We start from the raw sequence: 21,086 nt of genomic DNA, 5'->3' as shown, positions 1-21,086 counted from the left end.
GACACCCCTGATGGGTGCCCCATTGAATCTTAAATGGCACTGTAGATACCCCAGCATATGCCAGATTGGCACAAGGGGCCCTATGTAGGGGCTATATGCACCTGCAAAACATGCTGTTGCGGTGAGACAATGGCCCTCATTACGACCCTGGCGGTCGGTGATAAAATGGAGGTAATACCGCCAACAGGCTGGCGGTACTTACTGCCACATTATGACCATGGCAGAAAGATCTCCGAAAGACAGCCAATGTATCACACCGACCGCCAGGGCAGAAACAACAGCCACCACGGCGGGAGCCACCTACAGCCAGGCAAAAGTCAATGTTCCGCCCACCATATTATGACTAGAAATTCTGCCACCTTTTCTGGAGCAGTACCAACGACATCAAAAGCCTGGCGGAAACTGAGCTCAGAAGTGAAAGGACTCACCATTGGAGACACAGGAAAGAACCAATCCCCCATGGAACCAGAACTGCATGCCTTCCTGATGATCTTCTACGTTCTGCTCCACCACGAACACCAGCGCCGGCAAAGACGACGACGGTGAGTACATCTGCCTAGAACACAAGGGAGGGGGTGAGGAAAAAGAGAGTGACACCCACATGCACAACACACACCCCAAACACACACACACACCATACACACAACGAGATGCATTACAAAAACAATTTGACCCCGTAACTCGGCTGAATAATGCAAGGACAAAACTATTTTGCAAAAGTGTCTGTAATAAGATCAACACAGAAGAAATAATAAGTTAGGCAAGATAATAGGTATATACATATGTACAGAAAACACAGCCCAGTCCTCAATTTTCGTAGGCCACATGGCCACAGGCCAAAGTCCATGTCCACACATGTCACCTTCTCCAACACGGAGAGAAGACTGCAGGGGCATCATTTGGTAAATAGGCAGGCACCTCAGGGGGACGGGGGCACCTCAGCCGGCAGATGTAACAAGACCACTGGTTCTGCAGGGGGCAACATGCCCTGTGCTTGATCCTGGGGAGTGATGGGCCACAGTCTCTAAGGTGGGTGTCATACCCACTGATTCTGGAAGGGGCAACGTGCTCTGTGCTTGATCCTGGGGAGTGATGGGCCACAGTCTCTAAGGTGGGTGTCATACCTACTGTTTCTGGAGGGGGCAACTAGCGCTGTGCTTGATCCTGGGGAGTTATGGGCCACAGTCTCTAAGGTGGGTGTCATACTCACTGGTTCGAAAGTTGACAGGCCATGCAGCAGCCCATGGACGCGGGATTACATACCATTTGTCAGCGGTGACGGCTGCACAGTGGTGGTGCTGCTGGTTAGGGGAGGCTCCTGCCCATCCCCTGCAACCTTGGATGGCTGCACAGTGGTGGTGCTGCTGGTGGGGGGAGGCTCCTGCCCATCCCCTGCAACCTGGGATGGATCACAACCATGGTTGGTGGTGGGGACTCCGTCACAGTTCCTGGTCCAGGCTCCTTGCCCTTCCTGCCTGCTGGTGCAGGCTCCTTGATGTTCCTGTGGGCTGGGGCAGACTCCTTGGCCTTTTGTGTGGCAGGTGCAGGCTCCATGCCCTTCTTGCCGGCTGGGGCTGTCTCTCCCCCTTAAGGCTGGCTAGTGCAGGCTCCTTCCCCTTCATAACATGTGGCTTGGATCCCTTTCCACTATGAGGGGGTGTGGTTAGGACTGGGCCCATGGTCTGTGTGGCTGAGGTGCTTGGCTGGTTCGTGATACCCTGCCCATATGGGCAGGAAGGGGGGAGAGGCAGGGAAGAGGTCAATGGTGGATAGGAACAGTGCTTTAGGGACATTTGGGCAGGAAGAGGGAGTAGGAATGGGAGTGGAGGATGCAGAAGTGGTTGTTGGAGGTGTCTGTCTGCTGCTTTTGGGTGCAGGTTCAAAGACTCTATGCTGTTGTGAGGTGGATGGTTGTTGGATGTCTGAGTGCTTGCGTTTGTGTACCTTAGGAGGGGAGAGACAGCACAGTGGGAGAGGACACAGTGGGCGTGCGCATGGCTGTTGTATAGGTGTCTGCCAGTGAGGTCTGTGTTCTGCTTGGTGCGGTGATGATGCTGGTAGTGGAGGATGATGTGGTGCATGCAGGCGTGTGTGTGTATGTGGCTGGGAGGGAGGTGGTGGAGGGGGAGGAGAGAGAGACAGTGGAAATAGTGGATGTTGGTGTGTCTGAAACTAGATGGTGTTTATGTGAGTGTCTGTGGGATGACGTGTGGTGCTTGTGTTTCCCTGTGACACTCTTGGGTGTTGACTTGTGTGCATGCTCATCTACATGTGTGCTTGGGATAGGTTTGGGTTGAGGGGAGTGGGATTGGGCAGTAGAAGTTGGAGGGGGGATGGTAGAAACAGAGACAATGGCTGCCATCAGAGAGGAGGCCAGAGCCTGAATCGATCTCTGTTGGGCCATCAATACAGTCTGAATGCCCTCCAGGAATGCATTAGACTGTTGCATCTGGGCTGCCAGCCCCTGGATGGCATTCACAATGGTTGACTGCCCTACAGAGATGGATCTCAGGAGGTCAATAGCCTCCTCACTCAGGGCTGCAGGGATAACTGGGGCAGGGCCTGAGGTGCCTGAGGTGCCTGGGGTGAAGGAGATGCTCACCCTTCTGGGTGAGCAGGCACGGGCAACTCGATGAGGGGCTGCTGGGAGGGTGGTGCTGGTACCTGGGGTGGCAGCTCTACCTGTAGCTGGGGTGGTCACAGAAGTGTCCGCCACCACCAGGGAGCTTCCATCGGAAGAGGTATATGTGTCTGAACTGTCCCATCCAGTCTCTGACGTGATGTTCCCCTCACCCTCCGTCCCACTGGTGGTCTCACCGTCGGTGGACTCTGCCTGCTGGGTCCTGTGGGATGCAGCTCCCTCCGTTGCTGGTGCCTCTGATCCTCCACCAGATGATGCTAATCCACATAAGGACAGGATGACAAAGCAAAAAAGGGGGGAAGAGGCAAAGGATACACTGGGTCAATGGCTGTACCAACACCACCATTGGAGTAAACAGTACACTCATACAGAGAGAACAGGCCTACGCAATATGCATTGCACTACTAGAGAAATAGCTTGCCTCCAAGGCATGGGGAGGGGCACACACCACCAAATGCAGCACACCTGGGACCCATGCAGCCCTGACCAGTAGTGGATGCCTACAAGCTAGGTAGCTAAATTTGCCCTTCTGCACCCCAGCCACCAGGGGACCTACGCTGCAATGTCAGGCCTGGGCTAGGGGCACGCACTTACACACATCCCCCACCCGGATACCACCCTACCATGCGTAAGTTGTAATGATGGGCACTGTACTCACCCCCTTGTGGCTGCTGTGATGCCCTCAAGCACCCACCCATCTCAGGATAGGCCACCGCCAGTATGCGGGGCATCAGGGGGGTCAGGGTTAAACGGGCACCCCTTCCTCATTGGGAGGCCATCCACAGCTGGGCCTCAACCATCGTCCGTGCCCAGCATCTCAGGTCCTCACCACCATTAGCAACAGTGGGTACTCCACCTGCCATAGACGCTCAGGGTCCGCACCTCCTTGACGATGTCACACCATATACCCTTCTTTTGATGGGCGCTGACCTGCAGAGGAATACACACATGAATATAACATTAGACAAACAGTCCTGCCTGTTACACATATGTCCCACTATACCCCTTCACATCACCAATTACACACACATGGCCCAGCACACAACCTGTACGTCGCAAAGAGGACATTCACCCACCCCCCTTACACAAGGCCATCACACACACAACTCCATGCATTCATGCCACATGGATCGTGCCTACAGTGTACACACCTGTTGGTCTGGAGGCCCATACAGAAGTCCATACTGGGGTAGGACCCCATCCACCAGTCTCTCCAACTCCTTCGAAGTGAAGGCTGGGGCCCTTTCCCCAGTCACACAGGCCATGGTAGGTTTCAGACACAGGTCACAGCAACACATGCAGTGTAGGTCCTCTCTATGTAAGGTCAGGTAACAAGTGAGGAAATTGATAGAAAATGGCGGTCACGTCCGCGTTGGTGCATACCGTCACCGCCGGCATAGATCACCATTGGCCACTGTAACCTATAGGGCCCAATGTTAGCCAATGAGGAGTTGCACAGCGGTTCCCTACCACCTCCTGCCACGGTGCACATGTCAGCGGAATTACCTCACTTCCACCTGTCCCTCCACACAGGACAGGCGGACGCCATTTCAGGGTGGGGGGGCAGCCCCTGGAATAATGCTGCATCACATGAGATGTTAGCACATACTGGACAAATCACAATGACCCATTTCATGCATACAGATTGCAAACTACTGTTGTGGCTCCATTGTTCAGTTTGTGACAGGCTCCTCACTCTTTTGTCCCTTAGATTCCTACCGCAGTGGATGAATAGGAGATGGAGTCATACCCCGTGTACAGACGCCTGGGGGACTTGGCTACAATGGAGGACAGGCATATAATACTCACCTATAGACTGGACTGGGCCACAATCACATAGCTGTGTGCCTAATTGGAGCCTGACCTGATAACTGCTATCCGTCACCCCACTGGGATCCCCCCTCTGGTGCAAGTGCTATCTGTACTCCATTTCCTGGTAACTGGTTCTTTCCAAGTAACACTGGGCTTGGCAGCAGGAATGTCACAGCCAATGTTCTCAATAGTGCTGACAAGAGTGTTGTCTGCCCTGATAAAACACATGTGCAGCTACATTGTTTTCCCCCAGGTTGAGGATTTGGCAACAGTGAAGGCCGAGTTTTATGCAATGGGACATATCCCCAACATAATTGGGGTGATTGATGGAACACATATTGCATTTGTTCCCCCCTCCATGTGTTCTGAGCATGTGTTCAGGAATTGTACGAGTTTCCACTCTATGAATGTTCAGATGGTGTGCTTGGCGGATCAGTACATCTCACACGTCAATGCAAAGTATCCTGGGTCAGTGCATGATGCCTTTGCCCTGAGGAATAGCAGCATCCCAAATGTGATGGGCCAACTACAGATTCACTGGGTGTGGCTAATAGGCGAGCCATGGTTCCCACTCAGTATATGTTGGTGTATGGGTATGTGTGGGCCATATAGGATAGTGTGTGGTTAAATATTTTCCCTCAATACTTGCAGGTGACTTTGATTACCCAAAATAATCATGGCTGCTGACCCCTGTAAGGAATGCCTGTACAAGGGCAGAAGAACATTATAATGAGGCACATGGGCGAACCAGAAGGATCATTGAAAGGACCTTTGGACTCCTGAAGGCCAAGTTCCAGTGCATCCATCTAACAGGTGGATCCCTGTGCTACTCACCAAAGAAAGTTTGCCAGATAGTGGTGGCATGCTGTGTGTTGCATAACCTGGCCCTCAAATGCTATGCCCCATTCCTGCAGGAGGAAGAGGCTGGAGATGCCCGTGTGGCAGCAGTAGACCCTGTGGACAGTGAGAATGAGGAGGCAGAGGATGAGGACAACAGAACAAATGTGATCCAACAATACTTCTAGTCACACACAGATAGGACAGCGTTACTTCACATTTCAATTACATTTGTTTTAATTTGTGTGGCAATGGCATGCTGATATTTGCAACTTCTATGCCAACTTACTGTTCCCTCTGGCAATTCATTTTGCAGATGTTGGTTACCTGATATCTACTTGTGGTGTGATCACTACAGCCAGCTACAGGTCATTAATCTATGTTCATTCTCTGTACAGTTGATTTGCAATGTTTGTACCTGTTTCAATGAATACATAATTGATATCCATGACATAGTCCAAAATGTTTTTTTTCAAAGGGTGTTTATTGAAGTGCTACTAGGTGGAGGGGCAAGTGCAATGGAATGGGGTGATGATGGAGGAAACTCCAGGGTGTTCCAGTCTATTTGTAGCACAGGTGCATTGTCCATGGGGACATAGAAAGGGGAGCTATGGCAGTTCAAGGTGGACAGGGTGACTGAGTGGGAAACAAGGGTGACAATCAGGAGAGTCTAATTTCCTGGCGGGGGACTTGGCAAGTGTCTCTGGCTTCTGTCTGGATCGCAGGGAACGTTTGCGGGGTGGTTCACCTTCTGCAGGGGGAGGGGTGCTGGTGGCCCTTGAGTCCTGTGGCGGGGCATCCTGGCCACTAGCGGCAGCGGAAGTGGAAGGCTGTTCAGATGTCTGGCTAGTGGCAGGGGCCCGGTGGTGTGAGACTGCCTCCCTCATAATGTTGGCCATGTCTGCCAGCACCCCTGCAATGGAGGTCAGGGTGGTGTTATTGACATGAAAGTCCTCCCTCATCCCCTGGTACTGTCCCTCCTGCAGCCGCCTGTTCTCCTGCACATTGTGCAGAATCTGGCCCATCGTGTCCTGGGAATGTTGATAGGCTTCCAGGATCTCTGTGAGAGCCTCCTGGAGAGTCGGTTCCCTAAGCCTGTCCTCCCACTGGCGCACAGAAGTCCTCCCAGTGTCCCTGGTGGCCTGTGCCTCTGTCCCCTGAACTGTGTGCCCACTGCCACTGACCCCCAGGTCCCTGATTGTCTTGGGGGCGAGGTGTGCCCTGGGGTCCCTTGTAAAGGTGAACACACTGCTAATTGATGTGTCCTGGGGACAGAGGTATGGGTACGCTGGGTGGTTGCTGTGGTGGTGTTTCCTGATGGGGGAGGCTCTGTGGTGGTGTATGACTGGACCTGGGTAACCGGCTATCCAGAGGTCCCTGATGGGCCAGGTATGTCATCCAGATCCTGAAGACCAGAGTTTCTGTCATCACTGTGGGCCTCTTCAGTTGGGGGACTGGATAGTGCTGGCACCTCCTCTCTAGTGACATTGGCTGGGGTACCTGTGGGGATGTAAATGATGTGTTATGTTTTCTGTGTCTGACATATTGTACATCTGTGGCTTCCCCTCTTTGTTTGGATTTGCCCTGGCACCTTTCACTTGAGTATGTTAGTGTATGGTGGGATTGTTAGTTCTCTATGGTGTGCATGCTTTAGTGATGAGTGTCCATGCAGGGCTGTGAGGGGTGTCCATGCATTAGTACAGCATGCATGGCTTGGCATTGGGATGTGTGAGGTGTGATGTTGGGGTGTGTGGGAAGTAGTGGAGTAATAGGATTGAGGGTGAGGGTGAGGGTGAGGGTATGTGATGGAATGCAGGTAGGGGGTGATAGTAGTAGAGAGTTGACTTACCAGAGTCCAGTACTCCTCCGGCCAGGCCCTCAGGATGCAGTATTGCCAAGACTTGCTCCTCCCAGGTTGTGAGTTGTGGGGGAGGAGGTGGTTGTCCACCGCCAGTCGTCTGTACAGCGAGGTGGTGTCTTTCTGCAATGGAACATACTTTCCTCCGTAGGTCATTCCACCTCTTCCTGATATCATCCCTATTCTTGGGTGCTGTCCCACAGCGTTGACCCTGTCCACGATTCCCCTCCAGAGCTCCATCTTCCTAGCTATTGATATCTGCTGCACCTGTGTTCCACATAGCTGTGGCTCTACCCAGACAATTTCCTCCACCATGACCCTTAGCTCCTCCTCTGTGAAACAGGGGTGTCTTTGTGGTGCCATGGGTGTTCTGTGAGGTGTGTTAGTGAGGGTGTGTTGGGTGATGTGTTGTGATGTGTGATGTGTAGTGTGTGAGTGCTGTATAGGTGTGAATAGTGTGTAGCTTTAGTTGTGTCAGTGGTCTTGGTGTCAATCTCCTGGCAGTAATTGTTGTTTGTAAAGGGTCGTGGGTAATGTGGGTGGGTGTTTTATAGTGGTGTGGGTGTGGTGTGTGTCTGGGTGTCAGGTGTGTGTTGATTAAATTGTCCAATGTGGTGTTGTTTTGTATGTGGGTGTCCATTGTGAGAGCAGCAGTATGTACCGCCAGTAGTTTTCTGCCGTTGAATATCCGCTGTGGTGATTCATGAGTCATAATGTGGTGGGCGTAGTTCTGTTGGCGTAACGGTGTGGGTTTTGATACCGCCAGTTTATCACAGACCTTTGGTGAGGTGGATTTGTGTATGTTGCTGAATACTGACGGATTGGTGTGTGTGTGTGTCATAATATGGTGAACGGATATCCGCCACGGCAGCGGTACGTTGGCAGCCGTCAGCGTGGCGGTAAGTGGGATTTACCACCAATGTCACAATGAGGGCCAATATCTGACAACAGAGGAGCAAGACGGATAACCAAAATTCAGATGGACTATTCTGCTGAGATTGGCTCTTTAGTTCTTGATAAAACACTGAAAACTGATTAACGAGCACCTGGAGATGTGTATACATCTCCCCATCACTGCCTTTGATACACTGAATTGCACACTTCGCCTTTGTATTTAAGATTTGATGTGCAAGGACTCACCCGACTCACTCTCCATACTCATATTGGAGCACACTGTTTTTGAGGCAACCTTCCCTCTTATAATCCACCCGAGGAGAGACCTTTTATTGATTAATAGGGCATGGAGAGCCCGCTCATCGGGGCCCACAGTTCTTATCACTTGAGTATGTGATAGTTCCAGCTGCAGAAATGAGTGCCCAATAACACCAGCACTATCCTGTATATTCTTATTCTTAATAAAATTAACTGTGCTGTAGCAACTTTGACATAAGCCTTCATAGTATACCACACCACTATCGGTGAGGCTGCACCCGCATTAATGTTCAAGAATTCACTAAGACAACTCAACATAAACTTACAATAATTGGAGTTTGAAAGGAGATGTTGAGGAAAGGTAAACTGCTGCAGCTCTTTACTAAGTGCAACCACGCTCAGTGTCATCAAGATAGGACTGTTATCCGATGTAAACTTAGGGCAAACTTGCATGTCTATATTTTGTAAGAGATGGCTTTTAACAAAGAACATCTCAATTCTGCAATAGTGCTTATGCGGGGAGGAATAAAAAGTATATCCCAGCAAAGTAGGATAGAGTACCTACCAGACATCTATCAGCCCATGAAGACAAATGAGTTCCACTATAGAAGACCTAGTTTTAACCGTGCGGGGTGAGGCACCATAATTAGTAGAACCAATACTATAATCCATGACACAGTTAAAGTCTCCCATTAACAACACCTCACTGGTCCAATCCAGAAGTTCCATACAAAGCATATCTAGGATTCCTGGCTCATTGACATTTGATCCGTAAACAGCAAAGACCACATATTTCTGGCTAAATAATACTATCTGAGCAATCATCCACCTCCCTCTCGGATCCGAGGTGGCTCTCAGCACCTTAAACTGCAAGTTCTTATTAATTATAATCACCACACCCCATATGGAGGCAGATTGCGACATACTTATAACCAAATTGTAACCAAGTTGCTTAAGCAGATGGCAATCCTTATAGGCAAGATGGGTCTCAGTGAGAGAGAGAAGATACGAGCTACAGATTTTGATCACTTCTCATACTGCCATTTCTTAGGTGAGTTGAGGTCAGATACATTCCAACACATACACTTTAACTTAACCATTACCTTAACTCAAACACATAAGGAGCGAACCCATTCCTCAGGCCCAAATCCTTGTGTACTCTTAAAGCAGTCTGTGGAACCTGAAATAGTTGATCCTTCCAATTCATTTCACCCCTCAGCACAACCAACCCACCAAATGAAAACACTTTTGTAAGAATACTTAATATACATCTACAAAAAACCACCTCCACTGACCCACCTCCACCCACCATCAAACCCCTCTCCCCATTACTAGCTGGGGGAATCATGTCCATCCCACAGCTGTCAATGAAAAAGACAGCCTGGAGCACCTGCCACCCCATCACCACACACCAACAACATCCCATCTACCCTCCACCGCTCTACCTCAAATAAAAGAGAAGGAAAGATGTGATACACAAAAAAAGAAACCCCCTGCCACACATCTTGGAAACATTATACAGCCTAACAAAGCCCCAGATCCAAAGAGAATTAACTCATAATAAAAAAAATAACAATAACAAAAAATGAATCTACAGTGCGGTCCCCTTCAGGCTGCTTAAAATCTGTGCAGTGTCTTGCTCAGTAAAGCATATCTGAGATTGGCCATCTTCAATTATCTTAAGTCTGGCAGGTTCCTGTAGAGAACTTGGGCCCCAGCAGCCTTTAAGAGAGAAATAACTTGGCAAAGCTTCCACCGTCTAGCCAGTGTAGACTTGCAGAGATCAGACCGGACAACGGTAGACATGGCGTTGACAATCACAGGTGAAACAGGGGGAGCTTTCACCAAGATTGCCTGTCTCAACAAAAAGCTCCCAACAAATAATAAAATGAGTAGAGGATGTGCAGACTTGGTCTTGGAAGTAGCTGCTTGGGTATTCTGGTTTATGGGGAGCCAATGTGCCCATTGAATTTGTGAATCCATATTTAAGTCTGACACTCTGGGAATGCCTTTCCAAACACCTGCACAATAAACTGCCTGGGATCATCACGTTCTCTTCCTTCCCGAATTCCAAAGATCCGAAGATTGTTTCTCCTTTGGCAATTCTCAAAATCTTCAATTTTGGTCTGGACAAGCGCAAGATAACCATCATGAACCTCAACACCTTTATCAGTGGCTGAGCCCATATTCTTCACATTGGCAACTCGCTGCTGTAGTTCTAAACATTTTGTAGACAGGGCCACCACTCTACCAGTTACTTCAGACAAGGACTGCTGGATTGACGCATTATCTGCCCAAACTTGGGCAAATGCTGTTGTGCTTCTGCCCATTGTGCTTGAAGCAGCTGCAATATTTCCAAAAGGGATGGCTTCTGTACACCATCTACTAAAAAGGCATCTGTGGGAGCTGCTGGTGAATAACAAGAGGGAGAACCACTTGAAGTACCAGGGTTAGTCTCTGGGGAAGCTGTACCATCAGATCTAGAGAGGGCTCAGGGGGTGGTTCGACTACCTGTTGCTTGTCCACAGGCGCTGATGACTGATGATCTGTTTGAACGGTGGGCAATCAAGAAACTTAGGGCATTTACCTCACCCTTTGCTATAACCCAGTCCCACTGCACCACTGCTCACTGCCTTGTTTTTTGTCTGTGAGGGTATAGCCTTACCCTGCTGAGGGTCTTTTGGTGTTTGTTTTGCTTGTTTAGATTTCTTGACATTGCCCCAACTACGCATTACCGAATGTTGACACACTTTGCTGAAAATACTGGCGACAGAGTAATAGCTTGTTCTGTTATATCCTGTTTTATAGCCGGAGTGTCTGTCACATCACTCATTACACTATTTACACTATAAGTGCCACAGGTACGATTAAGTGAAGGGAGAAGGGTAGCTGTAGTGTAAGTGAGAGAATCCAATTCAACAGTATAATGGCTTGACAGGATATCCAACACCATTGGCCCCATTGCGCAACTACTAGGATCCCCCAGCTTACCGCCCTAAATCACACCACAACCTCCCCCTATATTGTCACACAATGTTGACTGTTCAGAATTAATGTGGGGATTTTATAGAGGAGGGGATGGTGGTTGACAGAAGGAGAAGTTGACAAGAGGATGGTAACTGGTGGAAGAGTTTTTGGGTGTGTCAGTAAGGAGTTGCATGGGCGAAGCACAAGAAGGTATTGGACAAAAACAAGAGAATGAAGAAGATGAATATGCCAGAGAAAGTAGAGTTGACTGGGGAAGGAGTAAGGTAAAGGCAAGGTATGATGGCCGGTAGTCAGATCAGAAGATGACAGGGGGATGCAGGAGGCAAGTATGGCTAGTTTTAAATTGATAGGAGTTGGCAGGGGTTTAGTACAAGACAAGTGAATGACTAGAAACATAAACAGTAGTAAAATGGAAAAGGACAGAGTAGACAAAGGCTTGCAATGGGGCAAGATGAAGAACATTGATTGGGCCATAAAAGACACATGGCTCAACACTATGAAGAAGGATGGAGAGTAAAAGAAAGATCAGGTGTAGGATAAAGTCAGGAATAGGATTCGAAGTAAGGGGTGAACATAGAAAGAGGTTACTGTACAAGGGAAATTAATGTATTAGTAGTAAATGTTATTGCATAGTAACTTAAAACCTTTGCATATCACAAAAGAAGCACCCAAAATACATATCATGCAATGTAACACCCTGTAATACAATGCAGCACCCTTTAAAAACAACGTATTTTTCTTAACACTCTGAGCGTGTCTGGACCAGCGGCATTTTTTTATAACTGGCACCAGGACCAAGGCTTACAGAGGCCTTGTGAGCCTATAATTTGGTTGCAGGGAGTCGCGTTGCTGACCATCGTATAATGCAATGAGAGTAACATGAAATGCATGAGGCTAACATGACTTATACAAAGCTCTCAAGGCAGCAACTGCAGCGGCCAAGGCCCAAGTGCGGAGTGCATGTGTGGGAGCGGCAGTGTGAGTAATGGCAAGGGTTTGGAATGCCAACTGTTGCATAATGCGACAAGAGCAACATGAAGTGTGTGGGGAAAGAGTGACTAGTGCAGAGCTCTCATGCAGCAACATCAGCGACATAACTTTCGGGGCCATGCCACACAGTCTGCAGGTTGTTGCCACATTATCCCCCTGCCATTTTGGAAGATGCTGGAAGAAGGGCAACAGACCCAGGTGATGTTTCAAGAATTTTTCTTTCATCACTCTTGAGAAACCCGAACTTACATATTTCTGGTGTGACTTCTTGGAGTAGGTGTGCAAGACCATCCAGGTGTGGGCTCTAGCCGAGATGGCGGGCTTATCTTCCACTAGTGATTTGAACCTGGTGGTCTTCCACACTGCCTTTTTTTAGCATTATGTGGCTGACTGAGGTTTTTCACAGCTGTTAGCCCAGACTTGAGCATGGAGTTGTTGAGGTGGATACCAACTGGACATGACCACCTCTGTTGCAGCTCCTGCCATAGACAGTGACTCAGAGCGCCAAGTGCCGCCCTCCTCGCTTTGTCCCAAAAGATGATGAAGGCTCCTTGCCATGCTAGGGCCTGTTTTGCCACACCGAACTCCATCCTAATCTGTGCATGAGACGTGTACTTTGGCAGGCTGAATATTAATCTGTAGGCTTTTGCTACTAAACTGTCCAGGATTTTTGCATCCCTTCCTCTTTGGGGTTCACTGCTGTAAGTGAAAGTTGGCAGAAGCTTCGCTTGTGTTTCCTGGAGAAGTGGGTGAATGTTGGCCTATTCAGCGATGCCTTTAAGGTCCTAAGTGAGACTGCCAAAGACAGCCCTTACATTCTTTGTCTCTTCCCTCTGTCGTGTGAAGCCGCCTTCTTTGTCTACTAGTACTCCTAAGATATTTGTATTCCGCTGCTGACAGCATAGCTGTACTCCCCCTGTACCAGGTTTTCTGGTTGTAATTCATTGACAGAGTATGTCTTTTTTCAAAGTTTACACTTAGACTATTTTCATCAGAGTATTTCATTGCTGCGCAGAGAAGATGTTGTAGTCCCACTGGGGTGTGGCTAATCAGAACTATACCATCAGCATAAAGGAGACTCAAGACTGACAGGCTGCCCAGCCTTGGTGCGTGAGAATTGCTTTTTTCTAGTTTCATGGTCAGATCGGCCAGGAACAGATTAAAGAGTGTGGGGGTTAGGACGCACCCCTGCTTTAGCCCTTTAGTTGTTGGAATGTGTCTTGTGAGGTGCGTCCCTCCCCCAAAATTTACCTGAACCCATGTGTCGGTATGCAGGACAATTAGCAAATGCCAGCTTGCTTCAAAGCCTGGCACGGTCCACGTGGTCGAAGGCCACCTTGAAGTCGATAAAGCAAAGGTGAAGTGATTGTTTTGTGGCTTTAACTCTGTCTGCAAGTAGTGCAATGGTCATAATATTGGTGGGCGTCCCAGATGTTTTTGAGAAACATATTTGATATAATGGAATTATTGACTTTTCTGCAGCCCAAGTCTGCAGATTTTCTAGCAGGGTCCCGCAAAGTATTTTGCCTTGTCATCGGCAGGAAATTGTGCCCAGGCGTCATCCTCTCGTAGTTGATTTGCAGACCACTTCAACTTCTTTAGCATTGTTTTATACTTACACAGACCCACTCAAAGAGAAGTGTCCTCTGGGTGAAGTCACAGGGAACTTAGAATGCTATTTATGGATTTCTTAAGAAACCTAAGGCCAGATGTAGGAACATTCCGAATTGTGACCCGCAAATTGCGAGTCGCAATTCGGAATGTTGGAAGGTGTCCCTTACACCATCTGCGACTCGCAAGCGGGTCGCAAAGGCCCACCTCATGAATAATCATGAGGTGGGTCGCAATTTGCGAACCCCTTGCGAGTGGCGGGCCTCACAGGGATGGTGGCCTGCTGCGGACAGCAGACCACCATGTCTGTGACTGCTTTTTAATAAAGCAGTTTTTCTTTTTTTGTAATGCAGCCCGTTTTCCTCAAAGGAAAACGAGATGCATTACAAAAACGAAAAATGAAACGTTTTCGTTTCATTTTTTCAGAGTAGGCAGGGGTCCATAGGAAAAAATGTTTGCAGCGCCATTCACAACGGGGAAGGGGTCCAATGGGGACCCCTTCCCTTTTGCGAATGGGTTACCACCCATTACAAAAGGGTGTAAACTGCGATTAGTTTGCGACCGCGTTCGCGGTCACAAAGCAATCCTGCATTGCACTGCGACTCGCAATTAGGAAGGGAACACCCCTTCCTAATTGTGACTCGCAAACCCGTTTTGCGATTCGGTAACCAGGTTACTGAATCGCAAAACGGGGTTTGTGCATTGCAAAGTGCTTTTCGCAACGTAACAAACAGTGCCCCTGCGGGCCCCTACACTGCCCATGCACTTGGCATGATTTTTTGGCATGTAAGCCTGCAGCCTAGCTTCGCCCCTCCTCGTAGCATTACTTAACAAAACGTAGCATATCAATGCAATTTGTGCACATTTGTCTGTGGCGAAAGAAAAAGAAAATATGGAAGAGCAAATTCATAGATGTGTACAAACTACTGCATAGAGATTGAAGTAAAGAAGACTCTAAAGATGAGTGGGAATTGGTGAGCTGTACCCAGGTAACATTGAGGTGGGAGCCTCTGTTGTCTTAATTTATGCCAACGTTTACTGTGACATGTAGACAGAAGGTGTGTGGAGCTGCCTAAGTACATGAATGTAATTAAGAGGGGTCGTTGGATTTTAGGGAATTAGCCTTGTGAGGAGATCAGGGTCAAACAAACTTCGGAGGGAAAAGACAGCAAGCGGGATTGTCCAAATCAGTTTGGGATAGATGGCCAATGTGGTGCATAGGGTTTTGTAACAGGACCTGTTGTAAATTCATAGATAAATGCCTTAAGTGTGGTGATAAACACCCAATCAGTGTTTTATGTGAATAAATGTATTATATAGGAATAGTAACATGTCAATTACAATATTACAAATATTGCTAAAAACTCAGAAAGTGTCTTTCATAAATAGATTAAAATAGCAGGGTGGAAAAAGAGGGCTTTGATTGTGACCAGCATCAATTGATACTATTTCAAAAGGCAATGATGAGTAAGATCCAAAAAGTCTGTCAGCTTTCCGATGAACTGGCTGCCCTGGGATGAAAACCAGCACTTAACTGCTTCGTGGACTGTTCTGCAGCTAGCTTTAATGAAACTAGACTGTAAGGGGCATATTTATGCTTTTTGATGCAAAACTGCACTAATGCAGCTTTGAACCAAAACGTTTAGCACTGGCTTTGGCCATTCCAGAGCATTAGCCGGGCACCATATTTATGGAATGGTGCAAGCCGGTGCAAAGGGTGGGCTAGCGTAAAAAAAAATGAAGTTAGCTGGGTGGGGCTGGCGGTATGGGAGAAGGGGATTTTGCACCAAAAAATGACGTTAGGCTGGTTAGAAGCAACAAAAATGCCTCTAACCAGCCTAGCGTCATTTTCTGACGCAAAACCATCCATACCACATGACTCTTGCTTAGAAAAGACAGCAGTCATGCCCATCACCCCAATGGCCAGCACAGGGGACCAGGGTCCCCTGGGCATAGCCACTGCACCCTGTGCCATGCAGGGGACCCCAAGTTGGGCCCCCAATGGCACTTTAATTAAAATAAATTACTTACCTATACTTACCCTACTTACCTGAGATGGGTCCCCCATCCTCTGGTGTCCCTCTGGTGTGGGTGTGGGTGTCTCTGGGGCTTGAGGAGGTCACATGTAGACTCATTCCATGGTGTTTAACCATGGAAATGGGTCCACAGGTCCCCTAACGCCTGGTCTGACCCAGGCGTTAAATAATGATGCTTTGCTCCATTATTTAGCCCCTCCTCCCACCCGTGCGTCATTTTAGGATGGGGGGATAAATATGGGGCTATAGGGTTAGCACCATTTTTTTTAGATGGGAACACCTACCTTGCATCTCATTGACACAAGGTAGGTTCATGCATCTAAAAAATGGTGCAAACTCCATTATTTTGACGTCAGACATGACTAACGTCAAAATATAAATATGGAGCTAGTTTTGCTCTGAATTTGCGTAAAAAAAATGATGCAAATTCAGCTCAAATGGAGTACTAGTATGCCCCTAAGTATTTTTGCCTTGAGTCTAATACCGAAGGACAAAGATAAATGATATGTTCTACGGGCTCAATCCTGGAGCCACAAAGCCGAAATGGCTTTGACGGCAAACTTTGAGAGATAGATCCGGCAACATCTAAACTAAGAAATCAGAATACACCAAACGTGAAATCACAAATATTTCTTTATGCAAACAGGGTCAAATGTATTTGTCAAATACTCTTGTTTTCTCATTCAAGTATTTGTCTATAGTATAATTAGCGTGGGTATATGACTGTAAAGTGACCAGATCAATCTGCCTGCAGTTCTTCTTCAGAGACTGACTTATAAGTGCCTTACCAACTGTGTGGGACAGGTTGGTAAGTTCTGGCAATAGCGGCAGTTTATTCTCATGCATAGCCTTATTAACTGCCCCAAGGCTCAATGCTGTCATTAATTCTTGTGTTGTTGGTAGTTCTTTATATTTTCAATATTTTATGAAATCTTCCTTTGCTGCAATGTAATCACACACACAGTTTAAGTTTATCCATATATGTCTTCTGAATAGTGATGCTAAAAATAGCTCCAGTCAAATTTGGCTATGTGAGGTGGAAGCACGAAGATTTAGCAGAAACCTTATTTCTTTTATGTAAAGTTTATTCAACTCATTAACTATCTTGTCTTTGAAGACAAAAGAACCGTGGAGGAGAGATGGAATGAGATTGCTGGTAATTACCTTGATGGACAGCTGAATAGCCTGACCGCAAAACATTTTAGAAAATCTCTTGAGTGATTGTGTGATAAGATGACCCTTTAATTTACTGTTGCAAATTCGTTCTGACCAGGTTAGATTTGTAGGTATCTGTTATTAAACCCAGATAGTTATAATGCTTCACTTATTCTATTTTATTGTCACAGAGTTTCAGCCTTATTTGGCTTTTGGCTTTTCCGAATTATATGATTTTTGTCTTAACATATTTAATATGGAGATTATTCGGTCGAATAAATGCATGTAGGATTGATAATTGAAACTGAAGACAAGCTTGAGTTACTGGGAATATATTTATGTCATCCGCGTATGTGAGATAGCTGATAAGGGAAACAACCTTAACAACTACGTTTGAATTACTACTTGCTTTAACAACAAATCTTGACGACCTACTGGGTCTTAACAACGAAGTTTTGAACAACTACTGGTTTAACAATGATTTTACCTTAACAACTGATGCCAGAACAACGAATTTTAAAGTAAGTGATTTTTTTTTTGATGAATTTTAAGGTGAGTTTTGTGTTTTGTTTTTTATTTGTTTAGGGTTTAATTATTATATGTTTAGTTTTTTAAAGTATATTGTGTGGATTAAGTAATGGATTCTATGGGTTGTGGGTGTTCTGGGTGGGGTATTGCATTAATACTCAGGTATTATTGTAAGTACTTTTGTTTTTTTATATGTTGTAATTTATGTTGTGGGTTTAGGGGCGGGATATATGGGATGTAGGGGTTATGGGTGGGGAAGAGTATTAATACTCAGGTATTAATTTAAGTACTTGTGTTTTTATATATGTTGTAATTTATGTTGTTGGTTTAGGGGCGGGATATATGGGATGTAGGGGTTATGGGCGGGGAAGTGTATTAATACTCAGGTATTATTTTAAGTAATTGTGTTTTTTTATATGTTGTAATTTATGTTGTAGGTTTAGGGCGGGATATATGGGATGTAGGGATTATGTGTGGGGAAGTGTATTAATACTCAGGTATTAATTTTAGAACTTGTGTATTTTTATATGGTGTAATTTATGTTGTGGGTGTAGGGACGGGATATATGGGATGTAGGGGTTATGGGTGGGGAAGTGTATTAATACTCAGGTATTAGTTTAAGTATTTGTGTTTTTTTATCTGTTGTAATTTATGCTGTGGGTTTAGGGGCGGGATATATGGGCTGTAGGGGTTATGGGTGGGCAAGTGTATTAATACTCAGGTATTAATTTAAGTACTTGTGTTTTTTGTATGTTGTAATTTATGTTGTGGGTTTAGGGGCGGGATATATGGGATGTCGGGGTTATGGGTGGGGAAGTGTATTAATACTCAGGTATTAATTTAAGTACTTGTGTTTTTTTATATGTTGTAATTTATGTTGTGGATTTAGGGGCGGGATATATGGGATGTAGGGGTTATGGGTGGGGAAGTGTATTAATACTCAGGTATTAACTTAAGTACTTGTGTTTTTTTAATATTGTAGTTTATGTTGTGGTTTTAGGTGCGGGATATATGGGATGTGAAGTGTATTAGTAATTGGGTGTTAATTTACATAGTTGGGTATTTTTATTTTGTTTTGTGAAATTGGTGTGGGGTAGTATATTCATATTTGAGTATTTTATTAGGACTTTGAGTATTGTTTTATCTTTTATTAAGGGTATATTGTGGATTAATTTTTGGAATGTATGGGTTGTGGTTGTTATGGGTGGGGAAGTGTGTTAATACTTGTGAATTAATTTAAGTAATTGTATTTTATTAAATGTTGCAATTTATGTTGTGGGTTTTGGTGTGGGATATATGGGATGTAGGGGTTATGGGTGGGGAAGTGTATTAATACTTGGGTATTAATTTAAGTTATTGTATTTTATTAAAATTTGGCATTTATGTTGTGGGTTTAGGGGTGGGATACATGGGATCTAGGAGTTATGGGTGGGAAGTATATTAGTAGTCTGGTATTATTTATTGTATTTGGTTAATTGTTTTTTTATTTTTTATTGAAAGTATATTTAGAATTAGGGGTGGGATATAGGGGATGTAGGGTTTATGGTTGGGGTATTGTTTTTATGATTAGTTTTATTTTTCTATGTTAGAGGTTTTTTTTAATGTTATTTTTTTTTGGGGGGGTGCAATTTGGTTTATTGGTGGATCATGATTTGGACATGTATTGATAGTTTATCATTTTTTATCATGGGTGAATTATTTTTTTGTGTTATATTTTTAGGTTTTGTATTTTTTGGTTGTTGTTATTGAAGGTGTAAAAATAATTTTGTTTAAAAATAGTTATGTTTAAAAATGTATATTTGATGTTTTAATAATATAGTAGTTGGTATCGTAGATTTTGGAATATAATAATGTTACATTTTTTTATTTGAAAAATTTATTAGATTTAAAAAAAAATTGAGATTTTTAAAATTTGTTAAAATGTTTTTTAATTTTTATTTTGATTATTTTTTTGGATCTGATGTAATTAATATTATTCATATTTTTTAATTATTTTTTTGGATGTATAATTTTATATATATATTAATTTTTCTTAATATTATTTCTAAAAATTAATTAATTAAATAATTATTTGTAGATTACATATAGAATTGTTTTGTTTTTTTGGTGTTAGAAATTTTTGCATTTGCAATAATGTTTTTTTTCATGTAAATTTAATTTTTTTTAAATAAAAATACCATTCATTTTTTAAAAATATTTTTTATTTTGAACATAATCAAGTTTAATAAATGCAAAAAAAAAATTAAAATTATTATTTGATATTTACAGATTTATAGAATTTTTTATTATTTTTTATATATTTCTTTATCTATTTTCTGTGGTATTTTCTTATTTTCCCTATTATAGTCTATGATTGAAATAGTCAGTTTTCTATTTTTAGTGCTCTTCCATGTTTACGTTGTTTGATGTCTTCTGTATTCAGTCGGAGGAGCGTCGCGGTCAAGATAGGACGGAAGCGGAGACCTCGTTCAGGTAAGTGGGATTATAATTGTTTTTTACAGTATGTAGTAGGGTATTTTTATTACAGAAATAGTTGTCGGAGGTAGTTATAAGGTAGGTAGTAGATTTTCAGTGTTTCTTATGTTTCTAATGTTTAATTATTTGTTTTCGTATATTTTTGTATACGATAGTGGTTTCGTAAAAGTAAACAAATTTGTTTAGCAGTGTTTGATCTTATAAATGATTATACTGCTTTTGTAGTAGTTGGAAAGAATTGTATATTTTTTTGATAAATTTAGTTTTGGGATTTTTGAGGGAGTCAGTTGTTCGGTTTATGAAACAAGACATTAGTTCATTGTAATAGGTTTTGTGATTAATTTTTTCTTTTGTGTTAGTAGTATCCTTTATATTGTTTTAATGTATTTTTCTTGATAGTTAATGTTTTAATTAATCATGTGGCTTTGGTTAGTATGTGATTAATTTTTTTACTTTTTTTTGGCAAAAAAAAGTATATTTGGTATTTTACGTTTTTTAGATATTTTTCGAATTTCTGGTTTGGTAAAGTATTATATTTTATTTCTTTCATTGTTTTTATAGTATATAGAGTTTTTTTTTTATCATCCATGTAATATGAATATTTTTCTATTTGTTTTTGGATGATTAATGTTTTTTTTTTCTTTTCGAAGTATGAGATGCCTCTTTCTATATTAATGAAGAAGATTTATTCAGCATCACGTGTTTGGATAAAGACATGAAAACTTGAAAGGTAAGAACAATTTTTGTTGTGTAAATTTAGTGTAAAATTTGAAAAATGCCAATTTAATTGATGGTGTTTTTTTTTTTTAGAACTGGCAAGTAATTTTTCAATAGGTTAGTGGTTGTTAGTAATGTAGAATATATGCTAGACTTTTGAGGTAGTCTGATGGTGTTATTGTATCAAATTGTTGTATTTTTGCCAAAATTCTTTCGGTCATTTCTTTGCTTTTTTTACGCGTGGGTTCAGGCTACCTGACAGTGATTGAGCAAGTCTCATTTCTTG

This window comes from Pleurodeles waltl, chromosome 3_1 (genome assembly GCF_031143425.1).
Source record: "Pleurodeles waltl isolate 20211129_DDA chromosome 3_1, aPleWal1.hap1.20221129, whole genome shotgun sequence".
Taxonomy (NCBI): Eukaryota; Metazoa; Chordata; class Amphibia; order Caudata; family Salamandridae; genus Pleurodeles; species Pleurodeles waltl.
The sequence above is the reverse complement of the archived record's forward strand: the minus strand, read 5'-3'. Positions refer to the sequence as shown.